Raw genomic sequence first — 19,986 nt, 5'->3', positions numbered from 1 at the left:
GTGTTGCTAATGTGGAAAAGCCAGTGTCACGTATACTTTGGAAATGGTGTTGCATTCAAACTGCATTTTTTTAAAGTAGGATGTCGTCGAACTCCTTGCCGCATGTAATGTCCTTGGTTGCAATGAACTGGTCTTCTTATTGACTGGACTACCTTTTCTAAACTACCATAATTCCTTCTGGTTAGGAACAACGTGTTTCTGTTCTGAGTTTGTTTTGTGCTTTGCAGCGGTTGCCTGGGCGCTCTGGCCGGGGCCGTGGCCGTCTAGTTGCTCGGAGACGGTCATGCGACCAGGATGAAATAGGAGGTCAGATCGAGGTTCAGGAGGAGGAGAAACAGCAGCCCGAGGAGGAGCAGTCGGTCTGACCATCCTTGGCCATTCATAGCTACTGCTTGTTAGTAATAGCTCATCCGACGATTAATTCACGCTGCTTGTTTCAGTTTTGCATTGGTCTTGTGTATTTTGCAGCATCAGCGTGCAGTAGCCCAACCTTGTGAGCAACTCCCATCAATGTCAGCGGCTGCGGCAGCCGGCCTGATCAAGCTCAAAGAGGTGAAACAGCAGCCTAGCTGAAGGGTACGGCTGTCAGAAAAGTCCAAGCTCATCACACTGTTCGAGTTAGGCTTGTTTGGGCTCGGCTCGAGGCCTAACAAGCCTACAAGAGAGGGTTTAATCGAACTTGTTAACTAGGAGCAGCTCATCTGGTGATCACATCCGCTTCTTGTATGTGTGTGTCTGCTCTGGTTTGATGTTGGATTAGAACATCTGATATACACGTAGCATGCATGAAGACTATCTATTGTGCTGATTAAATGACTGTAGCAAACATTTTCTCGGTTCAGTTTCTTCTTGGGTGATTGCGGTTGCAGAACTTCATTGTACTGATGTGGAAAAGCCGGTGTTACGTTTAATTTGCAAATGACACCATGTTCGAACTGCACTTTTTGTTAGCTAGGACATTCTTGAACTCCCTTCCGCATGTAATGTCCTTGGTTGCGATGAACTAGTACATCTGCCTATTGGTGTTTTTCTTCTCATTTCTCACTCTTGTGCTCTTTTATTCAATCCTTGTCTCATCAACTCGACTACTTGATATGAATTCCCAGCAACATTGTCAGGGCTACAGGTAATCGCTCAGCGAGAAATGTACACAAGTTTCATCATTTTCTCGAAAAGACATGTGAAGGTTTGTACTATCCTGCAAGAAAGTAGAACCTATTTCGTTCATCCCAATGTGCTTTCTGGATACCGCGGGTACAAATAACATAACTCAGTTTAGAGCAACTGTTCTTTCTGGGTTCTCATTTGTAATTTTCTCATGCAAGCACTTGTCCACTTGTTGCATTTTGACAAGTAAAATCCATTAAAATCCATTGCTGATCTGATCAAATGTTTGTTTTCTGATGGTGCTCCCTGATACGTCTCAAACGTATCTATAATTTCTTATGTTCCATGCTACTTTTATGATGATACTCACATGTTTTATACACACTTTATGTTATATTTATGCATTTTCCGGCACTAACCTATTGACAAGATGCCGAAGAGCCAGTTGCTGTTTTCTGCTGTTTTTGGTTTCAGAAATCCTACAAAGAAAATATTCTCGGAATTGGACGAAATCAACGCCCAGGGTCTTATTTTTCCACGAAGCTTTCAGAAGACCGAAGGAGTTACGAAGTGGGGCCACGAGGTGGCGCCACACTAAGGCGGCGCGGCCAAGGAGGGGCCCGCGCCGCCCTGGTGTGTGGGCCCCTCGTGACGCCCCCTGACCTACCCTTCCGCCTACTTAAAGCCTTCGTCGCGAATACCCCAGTACCGAGAGCCACGATACGGAAAACCTTCCAGAGACGCCGCCGCCAATCCCATCTCGGGGGATTCAGGAGATCACCTCCGGCACCCTGCCGGAGAGGGGAATCATCTCCCGGAGGACTCTTCATCGCCATGGTCGCCTCCGGATTGATGTGTGAGTAGTTCACCCCTGAACTATGGGTTCATAGCAGTAGCTAGATGGTTTTCTTCTCCTCATTGTGCTATCATTGTTGGATCTTGTGAGCTGCCTATCATGATCAAGATCATCTATCTGTAATGCTACATGTTGTGTTTGTTGGGATCCGATGAATATGGAATACCATGTTATGTTGATTATCAATCTATCATCTATGTGTTGTTTATGATCTTGCATGCTCTCCGTTGCTACTAGAGGCTCTGGCCAAGTTGATACTTGTAACTCCAAGAGGGAGTATTTATGCTCGATAGTGGGTTCATGCCTCCATTAAATGCGGGACGGTGCCGGAAGGTTCTAAGGTTGTGAATGTGCTTGTTGCCACTAGGGATAAAACATCAATGCTTTGTCTAAGGATATTTGTGTTGATTACATTACGCACCATACTTAATGCAATTGTCTCGTTGTTTGCAACTTAATACCGGAAGGGGTGCGGATGCTAACCCGAAGGTGGACTTTTTAGGCATAGATGCATGCTGGATAGCGGTCTATGTACTTTGTCGTAATGCCCGATTGAATTTCACTCTACTCATCATGATATGTATGTGCATTGTTACGCTCTCTCTATTTTTCAATTGCCCAACTGTAATTTGTTCACCCAACATGCTATTTCTTATTGGAGAGACACCACTAGTGAACTGTGGACCCCGGTCCATTCTTTTACATCGAATACAATCTACTGCAATACTTGTTCTTACTGTTCTTTGCAAACATCATCTTCCACACTATACATTTAATCCTTTGTTACAGCAAGCCGGTGAGATTGACAACCTCACTGTTAAGTTGGGGCAAAGTATTTGGATTGTGTTGTGCAGGTTCCACGTTGGCGCCGGAATCCCTGGTGTTGCACCGCACTACACTCCGCCACCAACAACCTTCAACATGCTTCTTGACTCGTACTGGTTCGATAACCTTGGTTTCTTACTGAGGGAAAAACTTGCCGCTGTACGCATCATACCTTCCTGTTGGGGTTCCCAACGGACGAGTGTTGTACCGTCACAAGCAACGTTTTTCTGGCGCCGTTGCCGGGGAGATCAAGACACGCTGCAAGGGAGTCTTCCACTTCCAATCTCTTTACTTTGTTTTTGTCTTGCTTTACTTTATTTTATTTACTGCTTTGTTTGCTTTCTTATATCAAAACACAAAAAAATTAGTTACTTGCATTTACTTTATCTAGTTTGCTTTATTTACTACTGCTAAAATGGGTACTCCTGAAAATACTAAGTTGTGTGACTTCACTAGCACAAATAATAATTTCTTATGCACACCAATTGCTCCACCTGCTACTACAGCAGAATTCTTTGAAATTAAACCTGCTTTACTGAATCTTGTTATGAGAGAGCAATTTTCTGGTGTTAGTTCTGATGCTGCTGCTGCTGCCCATCTTAATAATTTTGTTGAACTATGTGAGATGCAAAAGTATAACGATGTAGATGGTGACATTGTAAAATTAAAATTGTTTCCTTTCTCTTTAAGAGGAAGAGCTAAAGATTGGTTGCTATGTTTGCCTAAGAATAGTATTGATTCATGGACTAAATGTAAGGATGCTTTCATTGGTAGATATTATCCTCCTGCTAAAATTATATCTTTGAGAAGTAGCATAATGAATTTTAAGCAATTGGATAATGATCATGTTGCCCAAGCATGGGAAAGAATGACATCTTTGGTTAAAAATTGCCCTACCCATGGACTGACTACTTGGATGATCATCCAAACCTTCTATGCAGGATTAAAATTTTCTTCGCGGAACCTATTGGATTCAGCTGCTGGAGGTACTTTTATGTCCATCACTCTAGGCGCCGCAACAAAGCTTCTTGATGATATGATGATTAATTACTCTTAATGGCACACGGAAAGAGCTCCACAAGGTAAGAAGGTAAATTCTGTTGAAGAAACCTCCTCCTTGAGTGATAAGATTGATGCTATAATGTCTATGCTTGTGAATGGTAGATCTAGTGTTGATCCTAATAATGTTCCGTTAGCTTCATTGGTTGCCCAAGAAGAACATGTTGATGTGAACTTCATTAAAAATAATAATTTCAACAACAATGCTTATCAGAATAATTCTAGTAACAACTATAGGCCATATCCTTCTAATAGTAGTAGTGATTATGGTAATTCTTATGGTATATATGTTTCACTTAATGAGGAAAAGATGTTAGAAATTGAAAGATCTACTAAGAGCTTTATGCAATCACAATATGAGAAAAATCAATTGTTTACTAAAACTATGAATGAACAATCTACCTTGTTAAAAAATATAGGAAATCAACTTGAAAATCTGAATATGGAGATCTCTGGTTTGCAAACTAAGCTTGCAAATGCTGAAAACCGAATCTCATACATGTCTGCGTCACAATCTTCGTTAATTAATAAAATGGCTGCTAAACCTGAGGATAATGATAATAAAATTGTTACTACAGCAAACGCCATCCAAGTTCGAATTAATGAGAATATTAGATTGATGGCTGAATTGCGTGCTAGGTGGGAAAGAGAAGAAAATGCTAAAGAGAATAATGTAGCTAGAGTTTGGACTATTACCACCACTAGTAATGATAATGCTTTACATGTTGCTACACCTCCTACTATATATGATAAAATAATTGGTGTTGGCAATGTTTCTACTCCTAATGCAAAGCGTGCAAAACTGCCTGAAATTGCTAAAACTGCTGAAACTGCTTGTGATAAAACTGCTGAAATTTTTCAAAATATTGGGGACAATGATCCCATTGCTGTAGACCATAATGGTTTAGATTTTGATGATTGTCACATCTCTGAAGTTATAAAGTTCTTACAAAAACTTTCTATAAGTCCTAATGCTAGTGCTATAAATTTGGCCTTTACAAAACATATTACAAATGCTCTCATAAAAGCTAGAGAAGATAAACTAAAACTTGAAACTTCTATTCCTAGGAAGTTAGAAGATGGTTGGGAGCCCATTATTAAGATGAAGGTCAATGATTTTGATTGTAATGCTTTATGTGATCTTGGTGCAAGTATTTCTGTTATGACTAAGAAAATCTATAATATGCTTGACTTGACACCATTGAAAAATTGTTATTTAGATGTTAATCTTGCTGATAATTCTACAAAGAAACCTTTGTGGAGGATTGATAATGTTCGCATTACGGTTAACAATAACCTTGTCCCCGTTGATTTTGTTGTCTTGGATATTGAATGCAATGCATCTTGTCCCATTATTTTGGGAAGACCTTTTCTTCGAACTGTTGGTGCTATTATTGATATGAACGAAGGTAATATTAAATATCAGTTTCCTCTCAAGAAAGGTATGGAACACTTCCCTAGAAAGAGAATGAAGTTACCCTTTGATTCTATTGTTAGAACAAATTATGATGTTGATGCTTCATCTCTTGATAATACTTGATTCACACTTTTGCGCCTAGCTGAAAGGCGTTAAAGAAAAGCGCTTATGGGAGACAACCCATTATTTTACTTCTGCACTTTTGTTTTATATTTGAGTCTCGGAAGTTGTTACTACTATAGCAACCTCTCCTTATCTTTATTTTATTGCATTGTTGTGCCAAGTAAAGTCTTTGATGGTAAGGTTGATACTAGATTTGGATTACTGCGTAAAAACAGAATTCTTACTATCACGAAATTGAGTAGCCCCGTCTGTAGGTAACTCATAAAAATCTGCCAATTTACGTGCATGATCCTCAGGTATGTACGCATCTTTCATTCAATTTGAGCATTTTCATCTGAGCAAGTTAAGTGCCCCAGAAAAATTCGTCTTTACGTACTGTTCTGTTTTGACAGATTCTGTCTTTTATTTCGCATTGCCTGTTTTGCTATGTTTGATGGATTTCCTTGTTCCATTGACTTTCAGTAGCTTTTTGCAATGTCCAGAAGTGTTAAGAATGATTATGTCACCTCTGAACATGTGAATTTTTGATTATGCACTAACCCTCTAATAAGTTTGTTTTGAGTTTGGTGTGGAGGAAGTTTTCAAGGATCAAGAGAGGAGGATGATACAATATGATCAAGGAGAGTGAAAACTCTAAGCTTGGGGATGCCCCCGTGGTTCATCCCTGCATATTTCAAGAAGACTCAAGCATCTAAGCTTGGGGATGCCCAAGGCATCCCCTTCTTCATCGACAAATTATCAGGTCACCTCTAGTGAAACTATATTTTTATTCCATCATATCTTATGTGCTTTACTTGGAGCGTCTGTATGTTTTATTTCTGTTTTGTTTGAATAAAATCGGATCCTAGCATTCTTTATGTGGGAGAGAGACACGCTCCGCTGTTGCATATGAACACATATGTTCTTAGCTTTATTCTTAATGTTCATGGCGAAGGTTGAAACTGCTTCGTTCATTGTTATATGGTTGGAAACAGAAAATGCTACATGTGGTAATTGGTATAATGTCTTGAATAATTTGATACTTGGCAATTGTTGTGCTCATGTTTAAGCTCTTGCATCATGTACTTTGCACCTATTAGTGAAGAAACACCATAGAGCTTGTTGAAATTTGGTTTGCATGATTGGTCTCTCTAAGTCTAGATATTTTTTGGTGAGGGTTTGAACAACAAGGAAGACAGTGTAGAGTCTTATAATGCTTGCAATATGTTCTTATGTAAGTTTTGCTGTACCGGTTCATACTTGAGTTTGCTTCAAATAAGCTTGCTAGCCTAAGCCTTATATTGAGAGGGAATACTTCTCGTGCATCCAAAATCCTTGAGCCAAAAACTATGCCATTTGTGTCCACCATACCTACCTACCTACTACATGGTATTTCTCTGCCATTCCAAAGTAAATTGCTTGAAGTGCTACCTTTAAAATTTCATTGTTTGTCTTTGCAATATATAGCTCATGGGAAAAAATAGCTTAAGAAACTATCGTGGTATTGAATATGTACTTATGTGTCTTATTTCTTAATAAGTTGCTTGTTGAGCGGTAACCATGTTCCTGGGTACGCCATCAACTATTTCACCTTTGTTGAATATCATGTGAGTTGCTATGCATGTTCGTCTTGTCTGAAGTAAGGGTGATTTATCATGATCAAATGGTTTGAGTATGCATATTGTTAGAGAAGAACATTGGGCCGCTAACTAAAGCCATGATCCATGGTGGAAGTTTCAGTTTGGACAACAATCCTCAATCTCTTATGAGAATATTATCTGTTGTTGAATGCTTATGCATTAAAGAGGAGTCCATTATCTGTTGTCTATGTTGTCCCGGTATGGATGTCTAAGTTGAGAATAACCAAAAGCGAGAAATCCAATGCGAACTTTCTCCTTAGACCTTTGTACAGGCGGCATAGAGGTACCCCTTTGTGACACTTGGTTAAAACATATGTTATGCAATGATAATCCATGTAAATCCAAGCTAATTAGAACAAGGTGCGGGCACTATTGGTAATCTATGCATGAGGCTTGCAACTGATAGGATATCTTATACATGACACATATGCTTTATTACTACCATTGACAAAATAGTTTCTATGTTTTCAAAATAAAAGCTCTAGCACAAATACAGCAATCCATGCTTCCCTCTGCGAAGGGCCATTCTTTTACTTTTATGTTGAGTCAGTTTACCTACTTCTTTCCATCTTAGAAGCAAACACTTGTGTTAACTGTGCATTGATTCTTACATACTTGCTTATTTGCATTCATCATATTACTTTGTGTTGACAATTATCCATGAGATAAACATGTTACAAGTTCAAGGCAACTGCTGAAACTTAAATCTTCCTTTGTGTTGCTTCAATGCCTTTACTTAGAATTTATTGCTTTATGAGTTAGCTCTTATGCAAGACTTATTGATGCTTGTCTTGAAAGTACTATTCATGAAAAGTCTTTGCTATATGATTCAGTTGTTTACTCATTGTCTTTACCATTGCTTCGAATCGCTGCATTCATTACATGTGCTTACAATAGTATTGATCAAGATTATGATAGCATGTCACTTCAGAAATTATCTTCGTTATCATTTACCTACTTGAGGACGAGTAGGAACTAAGCTTGGGGATGCTTGATACGTCTGAAACGTATCTATAGTTTCTTATGTTCCATGCTACTTTTATGATGATACTCACATGTTTTATACACACTTTATGTCATATTTATGCATTTTCCGGCACTAACCTATTGACAAGATGCCGAAGAGCCGATTCTTGTTTTCTAGCTGTTTTTGGTTTCAGAAATCCTACAAAGGAAATATTCTCGCAATTGGACGAAATCAAAATCCAGGGTCTTATTTTTCCACGAAGCTTCCAGAAGACCGAAGGAGTTACGAAGTGGGGCCACGAGGTGGCGCCACACTAAGGCGGCGCGGCCAAGGAGGGCCCCGCGCCGCCCTGGTGTGTGGGCCCCTCGTGACGCCCCCTGACCTACCCTTCCGCCTACTTAAAGCCTTCGTCGCGAAAACCCAGTACCGAGAGCCACGATACGGAAAACCTTCCAGAGACGCAGCCGCCACCAATCCCATCTCGGGGGATTCAGGAGATCGCCTCCGGCACCCTGCCGGAGAGGGAATCATCTCCCGGAGGACTCTTCATCGCCATGATCGCCTCGGGATTGATGTGTGAGTAGTTCACCCCTGGACTATGGGTCCATAGCAGTAGCTAGATGGTTGTCTTCTCCTCATTGTTCTATCATTGTTGGATCTTGTGAGCTGCCTATCATGATCAAGATCATCTATCTATAATGCTACATGTTGTGTTTGTTGGGATCCGATGAATATGGAATACTATGTTATGTTGATTATCAATCTATCATCTATGTGTTGTTTATGATCTTGCATGCTCTCCGTTGCTAGTAGAGGCTCGGCCAAGTTGATACTTGTAACTCCAAGAGGGAGTATTTATGCTCGATAGTGGGTTCATGCCTCCATTAAATGCGGGACGAGTGCCAGAAGGTTCTAAGGTTGTGGATGTGCTGTTTCCACTAGGGATAAAACATCAATGCTTTGTCTAAGGATATTTGTGTTGATTACATTACGCACCATACTTAATGCAATTGTCTGTTGTTTGCAACTTAATATTGGAAGGGGTGCGGATGATAACCCGAAGGTGGACTTTTTAGGCATAGATGCATGCTGGATAGCGGTCTATGTACTTTGTCATAATGCCCGATTGAATTTCACTCTACTCATCATGATATGTATGTGCATTGTTATGCCCTCTCTATTTGTCAATTGCCCAACTGTAATTTGTTCACCCAACATGCTATTTCTTATTGGAGAGACACCACTAGTGAACTGTGGACCCCGGTTGACAAGGTATCAACTTGTCAATGCCTATGGATTGTAGGCTAGGGTTTAGTTGGAAGTAGAGGGTAAGTAGATCTCGAAGGTTTCAGCCGAAAAGTACTCGACGATTATGAAAACTAGGGTTTGTAGACAATGATTCGATTCCTTCTTCGTCCCTCGACTCCCCCTTTATAGGAGGTGGAGCCGAGGGATTCGTGCTATACAAGTTACAGAGTCCGGGACGGTTTCTAACTCATCCCGCCGATTACGGATAACACTTCCTATTACAACTCTTGACTTTCCTTGATATATCTTGGGCTCCCGAATCTTCTTATTCTTCGGGTAGTGGGCCTTCAATAAACCCCGGGTACTATCTTCGGCAGGCCCATTTGGGATGCCTATGTCAGTAGCCCCCGAGATTTTGCTTGAATCGTAGAATCAGGGAAAATCTCCACTGTTTATTTTTATTCGAAAGCTTCAATCTTTTTTATATTTCTTCACATAAAATTCTATATTGTACAGGGATAATGGTAGTTGGGGCTAGTTCATCTGACGGATCAGGTACTAGTTAACTGCTCTAGTGGCAATCCGCAAAAACCTACTTCAAGATCACGTCCCTGGACATGATCTCGGGATACTGGTGTAAACTTCGACGAGTGCCGCTTAAGGTCTTACCATTCTGTCGAGTCCCGGTCAAATTTATCGGGTACCTAACGCGTCCGTTAGGATTTTTCTTCGTATCCGTTGATACGGATAAAGGTAGCAGAGCGCAGTCTTTGGCGATGCCACGCCCGGCGAACGGATCCGGGGTCTTACCTTCGCAAATTTGCGGCATTCGGAAATTGATCGCAACTTCGGCGTTCTGAGAATATATTGTCGAGTGCTTTTCCGGCTGTTGGAATGGCACATTTTATCGAGTCAAATATGACTTATATTGCTCTCCCGATGGGAGTATATGTAGAGTTAATTATAACTCGAAATATACTCTCTTGCTTTTCTATTTTTCCTTTGTTAATTTCATCGGGCACGCGAACAGCGTTCCCGATGGGAGTAGCCCCCGAGGCTACAACCAAGAACTTGTGCTTGGTTGTAGGCTCAACATTTTAGTCCACCTTGTCGCTATATTGTCATTATTTCCCAATATGATCTCTTTCTTCTTTTTTTATCTCTCGGGTGCGCGAACAGCGCTCCCGATGGGAGTAGCCCCCGAGGCTACAGCCAAGGAATTGTGCTTGGTTGTAGGCTCCCGCAATTTCTATATTGCCATACTCGAAATTTTACTTTTTGTCGAAGTAGCCCCCGAGCATTTGGGCAAAAACTTGTATTTGATCAAAGGCTCCCGAAGTATTTAATAATTCTCCCTGTCGCCAATCTTCTTTTATTTTCCTTGTCGATATACTTCCCTTAATCAAATTTACTTCATCCCTGTTGAATAGTCGTGATTTTTCTCGCCTCGTGGGTCCATTGCTTCCACCACGTTGACACGTCGTGCAAGTGGGGGACACACGTCCTCCGCTTTTTCTGGCGCACGTACGGTAACGCCTATCTCAGTAAAAATACCTTTTTACCCTTGTATCTAGGAGATCTTTTGCACCACACGATTTCTTCATCCAACGGCACACTGCTTCACCCGATTCTTATATAAACCTTTCTTCAACCTCCGTTCATCCCCTCGCTTGCGCCGCTCATCTGTTCCTCTTTGCAAAAGCTTCCCCTGCGCCCAACTCTCTCTGATCATCCGCACTCACGAGCATTGCTCTGCCCATTGCCGTTGATGCCACCGCGCACGCGACTCACTCGCCACGAGTACTCGGAATCCAAGATGGCCGCCGAGGATCTTGAGTGGGAGAGATCTAAAATCTCCAACCAGGACATCAACATGCTGAAGAGGCTTGGCCTCATGAAGAAGGAAGACGCCATCCGCTTTCCCAGCGAAGAAAGCTACCCCAAGCCTCCAATGGAGTACCGGGTTAGTTTTGTTGATCACCTCATCCGCGGCCTTTCGACCCCAATTCACGATTTCCTCCGCGGTCTTCTTTTCGTTTATGGGATTCAACTGCACCAGTTGACCCCCAATTCCATCCTTCACATTTCTATTTTCATCACACTTTGCGAATGCTTCCTCGGAATCCCTCCCAATTGGGCTCGTGGAAACGCATTTTCTGCCTCCGCCGCAATGGCTCCCACAACGTCACTTATAACATAGGTGGCGTTGTTATCTGTGTTCGTACTGATGTCGATTATTTCGACGTCAAATTTCCCGATTCTGTCCAAGGATGGCGCAAAAAGTGGCTCTACATTCAGAAAGCGCCAACTCCGTTGAACACAACATAGTTCCTTTCGACGGAAGTGCCAGAATTCAGCGCCGCCGCTCCTGGGATGCCGAAGCTTCTGAGGAAGAGAAAAAGGCGACAGAGGCACTCATGTCTCGTATTCGTCGCCTTCAAAACACTCGAGGCAAAGAGCTGTCCGGTGTTCAAATCATCGCCTACTTCCTTAGGATTAGAGTGCAGCCTCTTCGAGCTCGCAAAAATCCCCTTTGGACGTACTCTGGCGAAAACGACGCCAACAGAATCTCCAACGATCTTTCTGTAAAGGACTTGGAGAAATTGGTTCGAAGAGTTTCTCGACTAGCCAAGAAGGATCCTATTCCCTCCTCTTGTCGAGTAGAACCATACAGTGCTTCCAATCCTCTTCCCGAGGTATTTTGTCTTCTCGAGTTTTTGTCTTGTTCTAAACTTTTCCTTGCATCTCATTGTATTGGTATCTCGCTAACTTTCTTTTGTCGCTATTTTCTTGCAGAACCATCCTACTATGGCTTCCCTTCCTCCTCTTCCTGAGGATGGAGAAGTCGAAGAACAGGCCATCGTTGCCGAAGATACTCAAGGTTCTTCTATTCCTGAAAGTGAAGTCGCGGGTTCTCACAAATCTACGGCTTCTCCCTTCCTCCTCTTCCTGAGGATGGAGAAGTCGAAGAACAGGCCATCGTTGCCGAAGATACTCAAGGTTCTTCTATTCCTGAAAGTGAAGTCGCGGGTTCTCACAAATCTACGGCTTCTCACGAACAAGAAGTTAAGTCTGAAGCCAGTGAGTCGACGCAATCCCTTCCTCCTGCTGTTTCTCCAAGGAACAAAAGGAAAAGGACTGATGCTGAGGATTCTGGCACCTCTAAGGCTGAAGAAGTTGTTCCTTCTCATCCGAAGGCAACTTACGATCCTTACGTTGAATCCCTCGTCAGCTCGTAAGTCGTCTTTAGTGCTCCCTATTTTTGTACTCGAAATATTTATCTTGTCTTGCTTTTTATGCTGCCGATTTTTAATCAACGAGTGATGACGAGGAAGAAGTACCAACTATCGACGTGGCTCCTCGGACAAGCACGTCACGTCATCGTACTTGCCTCAGATACGCTAGTTGAAGGAGAAGAAAACTCGCCTCCTCAACAAAACGTCGTCACCACTACTCCACCATCAAGCCCCCTTGCTCCTTCGCCAAAAAGGACAAGGGTTGAAAAGATTGTTGAACCTGCCCCTCAGCTGGGCAGTTCGTCGACTCTGCTCTTAGATGATGTAAGCTTGTCGACATCTATATTTTCCTTATTTTGTTTTTTCACACCCTTTCTCTTTTTCATGCCGATGTTTCTCTTGCTGTGTTCACCTTGAACAGCCTATGATCAAAGATCTTCTCCGCATCGGTTCCCAATTTATTGGATACCGTGAATATGCTAATAGAGCCGAAGGTAACGAATTTTATACTTGCTGTTTTTCCTTGATTTTTTACTCCTGATGCTTTTCGCGATTTTGATCTTTCTTCTCTCTCTTTTCCATATCTCGACAGAGAAACTTGCAGAGGCCAACGAACGCGCCGACGCACTTGCTCGAAAACTTGAGCAAAGTGAGGCGGCTCGCAAGAAAGCCGAACTCGCTGCTAGCAAAGCCAAGGCCGAAGCTGATGAAGCCAAGGCGAAAGCTGCTGGTGTCGAGGAACTGCAGAAAAAGCTTGAGGATGCTACAGCTGCCTTGGATGAGCACAAAGCTGCGCAAGCTTCTCGTGAAGAAGGAATCCTCAAGCGCCTGAAAACTCAGAGTCGCCGCACTTTCAGTAATTTTGCTGACCCCTTCTATTTTTATGAGAATCGTTGTTTCCTGTCTTTTCACTAATGCTTTGTTTCCTTGACAGCCCAAACAAACCAGGATTTTGATCTGACGAATCCTGTCAATGACCCTATCCTTGACGCACTTTCCTATCTGGAGCTTCATGGATCCGAGATTCGTGAAGGTGTGTCGAATGCTAGCGCAGTGTTGTCGGCATTGTTCCCCTACTTCTTCCCGAAGAAAGAGGAGCCTGCGACTTTCCTCAACCTTGCCAAGATGTTCAACTCATCTGAAGACCTTGGACTAAAGATGCGCCAAGAAAATATGAAGGTTGCCGTTGAGAACACTGTCGCTTTGGTTGCTGACAGTCAACAAACTATCGACTGGATGAAAGTTGGCGACACCGAACAGATAGAGCAATCAAGGTGGAGGTCGCTGATCAAGGCAGCCAAGCCCAACACAAAGAAGATCTTGGCCTATCTCGGGATTAAACCAGCGTCGACTCCTAGCTCGTCAAGGCCGGAGGTCTAGTTGCATGCCTCTGTTTTTCTTTCTATTTCTTTTGCTCTTGTCGCCAAAGTAGTCATTTGGCGACACGTACTTCCTTAGCTTCACTGTAATGCCCTTGTAATTATTCCAAGAGATTAATGAAAACTCTATCTTTGCTTGTTGTTTGATGTTGTCTTGTTTAAATTTCAGTTGATATCTGATAACTATACTCCATCTTCCGCTCCTTCCAATGTTTCGCCTTCTTCTTCTCGCGCGAGGGGAGCTTTTGCTGATACTGCTTCTGTCGACGATACCTTGTCGCAAGAACTGGATGAACTTCGACAGCAACTTCAGTATGCGAAGAAACAAACACTTATGATGATGGAGCAATCTCGTAAGTCATCTGAAGCCGAAAAAGTTGCTCTTCAGCAAGCTCGCGAGGCCGTGGCCGCTAAGGAAATTGCTGCTTCCGAGGCTGAAAAGGCGACTACTCGAGAAAATTTCATGCTCGAACTAATGAATGAAGCCAGTGCAGATATGTCGGGTATGCTTGCTTCATCCTCCGATATCTTTCATCTTCATGCTATGTCTCTTAAAGGTTTCCCCTTCGTTTTTTTGATAGGTTCCTTTACTGATGCTGCTGCCGAGGAAGAGAGGGTAAATGCTAGGACGAACCTCCTTGTTAACCTTTCCTCGGACCATGGTTCTTTGTTTTGGGCTACCCCGGAGAGGACCCGACAAATTGTCGGATTCCAAGATCGCACCTCTCAAACTCGCGATTTCCTTGACTTCGTACCAAGACCTTGTCCATGGTTTACAACTCCATGTTTCCTCGGAACGTCCAACCAAAAACTCTCCCCGAATTGATGGAAAGATTCAAGGATGCTCGGCAAGTATCCATGATTTTGTCAAAGCTCAACCGGTAGTCGGCGCCGCATTTGCTCTTATCATGCTCCAGATCTGCCACTCAAATCTTGACCTTACCCAAGTTGTCGCAAAAGTTCATCAAAAGGTACAACGTCGAAGAGTTGGTGTTGACAGGATTAATACGAAGGTTACGCCTATAGCCGAAGAAATGATTGATGACCTTCTTCGGATGGACGCCGACTTTTTTGCCGATGGCCATTATGCCGATTTTCTTGGTGCTGCTCCTGAAGAAAACAGAGTTACTCTTGATGACATATTGAATCAAGACTAGTTATTTTCCTCTTGTAGATACTTCTTCTTTGTAATCCATGACTATATTGTAAAGCAATCATTATATTTCTCTGTTCGTCTAGCCCCTGAGTGTTTCGGTGACTCTTTACTGTATTTATACATTGCGAGGTTTTGAACCAAGGCATTTATATGTCTATGGCGAATATGAGCCCCCGAGCTTCTTTATTGAGTACTATTTTGTATTTTTACTGACTCACGAGGTATTTTAATACCAAGGCAAGGTTTTTTCTTTTTTGATGGACTATATTGAAATTCGTCGGAGCGAAGACTTTGAACATGTCGATAAAGAGAAAGGTATATTGACACTATCTTTATTATATTGCAGCACCGCGAGCCCGCCTCATTAAAAACCTTCTCCGGCCCCACTCGGTGCCCCGAAAAAGGAAAAGAGTGCGTCTGAAAACTCGCGGGCGTTTCAGTATATTGAAGTTTTACAAGGACTATATTTCGACTCTAGGCGTAGAACCGCCTGAGTTGCGCCACGTTCCAGGGGTTTGGCTCTTCCACCCCTGTCTTCTTGTCCTTTATCCTGTATGCTCCTCCTCCGATTACTTCCGTGACAATGTAAGGGCCAAGCCATGGTGACTCGAGTTTTTCATGACTTTTTTGCGTGAGCCGAAGAACTAGGTCTCCCACCTGAAAAGATCTTGGCCGCAAACGTCGACTGTGGTAATTCTTCAAGTCCTGTTGGTATTTGGTTACCCGAGACAATACTTCGTCTCGGGCTTCATCAAGTGCGTCCACGTCGTCTTCTAGTGCTTTTCTCGACACTTCTTCGTCATATTCGACGACACGTGGAGAGTTGTGCTCTATCTCGATTGGTAGTACTGCTTCGCTCCATGAACCAAGAAAAACGGAGTTTCCGTGTTGTTGTGTTTGGTGTTGTTCGGATGCTCCACAACACACTTGGTAGTTCTTCCGGCCGGGTATGTCGAGCTTTTTCCGAGTGGTCCTAACAAGCGTTTCTTGATGCCATTGCAGATTATACCATTGGCTTTCTCGACTTGCCCATTGGTTTGAGGATGTGCAACTGACGCAAAGTGCAACTTGATACCCACCTCTTCGCAATAATCTTTGAATTCGTGGGATGTGAAGTTACTGCCGTTGTACCGTGACGATGCTTCGTGGGGCACTCCAAATCTGAAAACGAGGCCTTTTATGAATTTTATCGCGGATGCTCCGTCCGGTGAATTTATCGGCTTCGCTTCTATCCACTTTGTAAATTTATCGACAGCTACTAGCATATACTCCTTTCCTCCTGGCCAGGATTTGTGTAACTTGCCTACCATATCAAGTCCCCATTGAGCAAAGGGCCATGACAATGGTATTGGTGCTAGCTCTGCTGCTGGAGAGTGAGGTTTTGCGGCAAACCTTTGACACGCGTCGCAAGTTCTTACTATGTCCTTGGCGTCCTCGATTGCTGTCAACCAATAGAATCCTGCCCGAAAGACCTTGGCTGCAATAGCTCGACTACTTGCGTGGTGGCCACATATTCCTTCGTGTACGTCCTTCAGAATTATTCTTCCTTGTTCGGGTGTAACACACCTTTGCAAGACGCCTGAAATACTTCGCTTATACAATTCTCCTTTGACCACCGTGAAAGCTTTGGAGCGTCGAATTACTCGCCTTGCCTCAACTGGATCGTCGGGTATTTCTTTCCTGAGGATGTATGATATGTACGGCTGCATCCACGGTGTCTGTATCATCATGACCAGGTCCTGATCTTCTTCTTCTTCTTCTTCTTGCTTTTCCTTGGTAGCCCCCGAGGGTTTCTTCTCCTTCTTTTTTGATTTTGTTGATTTGGTGGACCTCTCTGTTATCTCTTCCCAGAATACACCTGGCGGGACTGCAAGGCATTGCGACCCGATGTTTGCAAGAACGTCGGCTTCGTCGTTGCTCAATCTCGCTAATATGATTTACTTCGCATCCATCGAACAACTTCTCGAGCTCGTTGTACACCTCCTTGTATGCCATCATGCTATCATTGACTGCGTCACATTGGTTCATAACTTGCTGAGCCACCAACTGTGAGTCGCCAAAGATTTTTAGTCGAGTTGCGCCGCAGGCTTTCGCCATCTTCATCCCGTGTATGAGAGCCTCATATTCTGCTTCATTGTTAGATGCGTTAGGGAACGTCATCCGAAGGACGTACTTCAACTTGTCGCCTTCAGGTGATATGAGTACTACTCTGCGCCAGCTCCTTCTAGTCTTTTGGACCCGTCAAAGTTCATGGTCCAGGTTCTCGACAAATCCGGAGGTCCCGTATTTTGCAACTCCATCCACTCGCGATGAAGTCCGGCAGTATTTGCGACTTTATTGCTTTTCTTTTTTCATACGTGATGTCCCGAGGGAAAGTTCTATTCCCCAAAGGGAGACACGACCCGTAGCTTCTGGGTTGTTCAGTATATTTGACAAGGGAGCTTCATTGACCACTATGATCGGATGTGCCGAAAAATAGTGGCGCAATTTTCGTGCTGTCGTGAACACTCCATATGCTATCTTTTGGTACTAAGGATACCTTTGTTTTGAGGGCGATAAAACTTCGCTAACGAAGTATACTCGGCCTCTGCACGCCGTGGAGTTTTCCTTCTTCTTCCCTTTCAACAACTAGCACCGTGCTCACCACTTGGGGCGTGGCTGCGATATACAGCAGGAGAGGTTCCCTTTCTTTTGGCGCCACCAAAATTGGTGGTGTCGAGATTGTGCGCTTCAAATCCTCGAAAGCTCTGTCGGCTTCTTCGTTCCACTGGAATTTATCTCCTTGCTTTATCAAAGCGTAAAATGGTAACGCTTTTTCACCCAGCCTAGCGACGAATCTGCTCAAAGCTGCGACTCGCCCAGTTAGCTGTTGTATTTCTTTCAACTTTGTTGGTTTCCTCATTGTTACGATAGCTTGTATTTTATCGGGATTTGCTTCGATCCCTCTTGCTGAAACTAGAAACCCCAGAAGTTCTCCTGCTGGGACGCCGAAAGAACACTTCGTCGGGTTCAGTTTGAGGCAGAACTTATCAAGGTTGTCGAAGGTTTCCTTGAGATCCTCGATCAGCGTTGCCGCCTTTTTTGATGTTATGACGACATCATCAATGTATACTTGCACGTTCTTCCCGATCTGTGTCGCCAAACACTTCTGCATCATCCTCTGATATGTTGCTCCCGCATTTTTTAAACCAAAGGGCATTGTTCTGTAGCAAAACACGCCGTAAGGTGTAATAAACGCGGTCTTTACTTCATCTTCTTCTTTCAATCTGATCTGGTTATAACCAGAATATGCATCCAGGAAGGAAAGACGTTCACATCCAGCCGTGGAGTCGATAATTTGATCGATCCTCGGGAGGGGAAAGTGATCCTTTGGACAATGTTTATTGAGACACGTAAAGTCGACGCACATGCGAAGGACCTTAGTGTTTTTCTTCGGCACCAGCACAGGATTTGCTACCCATGTGGCTTCTGTGAATATCTCTTTGATAAAACCAGCTTCTTGTAGTCGATTGATTTCTGATAGCATGGCTTTGCGGTTTGGTTCCGAAAAACGCCGCAAAGGTTGTTTGATTGGTCTCGCTAGTGGATCCAAGTTTAGGTGGTGCTCGGCAAGTTCCCTGGGTACTCCTGGCATGTCAGCTGGACACCATGCGAAGATTTTCCAGTGCTCACGGAGGAACTCGACGAGCGCGCTTTCCTATGCGATATCCATGTCGTTTGCGATAGATGTCGTCTTTTTTCGGGTCTGTCGGGTGAATCTGCACCTCTTTTGAATTTTTCTCGCATCTGAAAGTTGATTCTTTGTTTGGCCTTCCAACGTCTGGCAGTACGTCGTAATCAGTCATGCTTTTTGACGCCAAGTACTCAGCTTGCATCCCGAAAGTTTCTGACAACCGGTGGAAATCTTTGTCGCACTTATCGGCTAAGGCAAAGCTTCCTTTTACTGTGATTGGTCCCTTTGGTCCAGGCATCCTCCACAACAGGTATGTATAGTGTGGCACCGCCATAAATCTAGCATATGCTGGTCGTCCCAACAGAGCGTGGTACTGCGATGGAAAATCCACGACTTCAAATTCGAGCCTCTCGATTCTATAATTTTCTCGGGTCCCAAACTGCACGTCGAGATTGATCTTTCCCAATGGATAACTTGGTTTCTCCGGTGTGATGCCGTGGAACCTTGTGTCTGTTGGTTTCAAGTTTGCTAAGGATATGTTCATCTTCCTCAATGTATCTCGCATACATAAGGTTCAAGCTGCTGCCGCCGTCTATGAACACTCGAGAGACATCAAATCCCGCGATAACCGGCGGCGGAATAAGTGCCGACCGCCCTGGTCGAGGAACTTGCTGCGGATGATCTGCTATTGTGAAGCCGATATCTTGTCCTGACCAATTAAGGTACTCAACTCGTTGGTGGAGGCATTTTCTCTGCCATAAACACCTGTCGTGAGATTACTTTCTGAGCTCTATTTGACGGCCTTCCCTTCTGAATCATCGACACTGCTCCATTGGAGTTAGGATCAACGTAAGGTGGTGGTGCAGGTGTTGCCGCTATTCTGAGCTGATGCCGATTGTCGTCTGTAATCGCGGGAGGAGGCGGCAAGTGAATCTCGCTTCTGGGTTCTCGAGGATTTCTCTGTGCTGCCCGCGCATTAGCGTTTCACGCATACCGCAACATTGCCCGAAAATTTCGACGGTCTTTTCTGCAAGTGCCCTGACTGTCTTTTACCGTTGCTGTCGAGGAAAAAATGCATCTGGCACGGTCCATTCATCATCTCTTCAGGGGACACGAAAGGTCTTGGAAACCTAGGCCCGCTACTTTGCCTGTTGCGTGAATCATCCCTATTATCACCTCGCTGTTCATTGCTTCTCTGGTAATCATCTCTGTTGCTTCCTCCTGTATTTGTCCGAAAACCTGCCGAAATTTGTCCTGGAGCGTCGTAGTTCTAGTACTGCCGAGGAAATCTTCGCCTCAGTTGATAGTTTCGACCACGGTC

The 19,986-nt window shown here is 43.6% G+C and overlaps 1 long non-coding RNA gene across 1 annotated transcript; it reads left to right on the top strand.

The window, feature by feature from the left end:
- The first annotated feature begins 255 nt into the window (after positions 1 to 255).
- On the top strand, positions 256 to 1,037 carry LOC124686286. Its single transcript, XR_006997773.1, has 2 exons — positions 256 to 359; positions 469 to 1,037. It is a non-coding gene; the product is annotated as an uncharacterized LOC124686286 (long non-coding RNA).
- The last annotated feature ends 18,949 nt before the right edge of the window (positions 1,038 to 19,986 follow it).

Source organism: Lolium rigidum, chromosome 2, assembly GCF_022539505.1.
Source record: "Lolium rigidum isolate FL_2022 chromosome 2, APGP_CSIRO_Lrig_0.1, whole genome shotgun sequence".
Lineage (NCBI taxonomy): Eukaryota > Viridiplantae > Streptophyta > Magnoliopsida > Poales > Poaceae > Lolium > Lolium rigidum.
The sequence above is the reverse complement of the archived record's forward strand: the minus strand, read 5'-3'. Positions and strand labels throughout refer to the sequence as shown.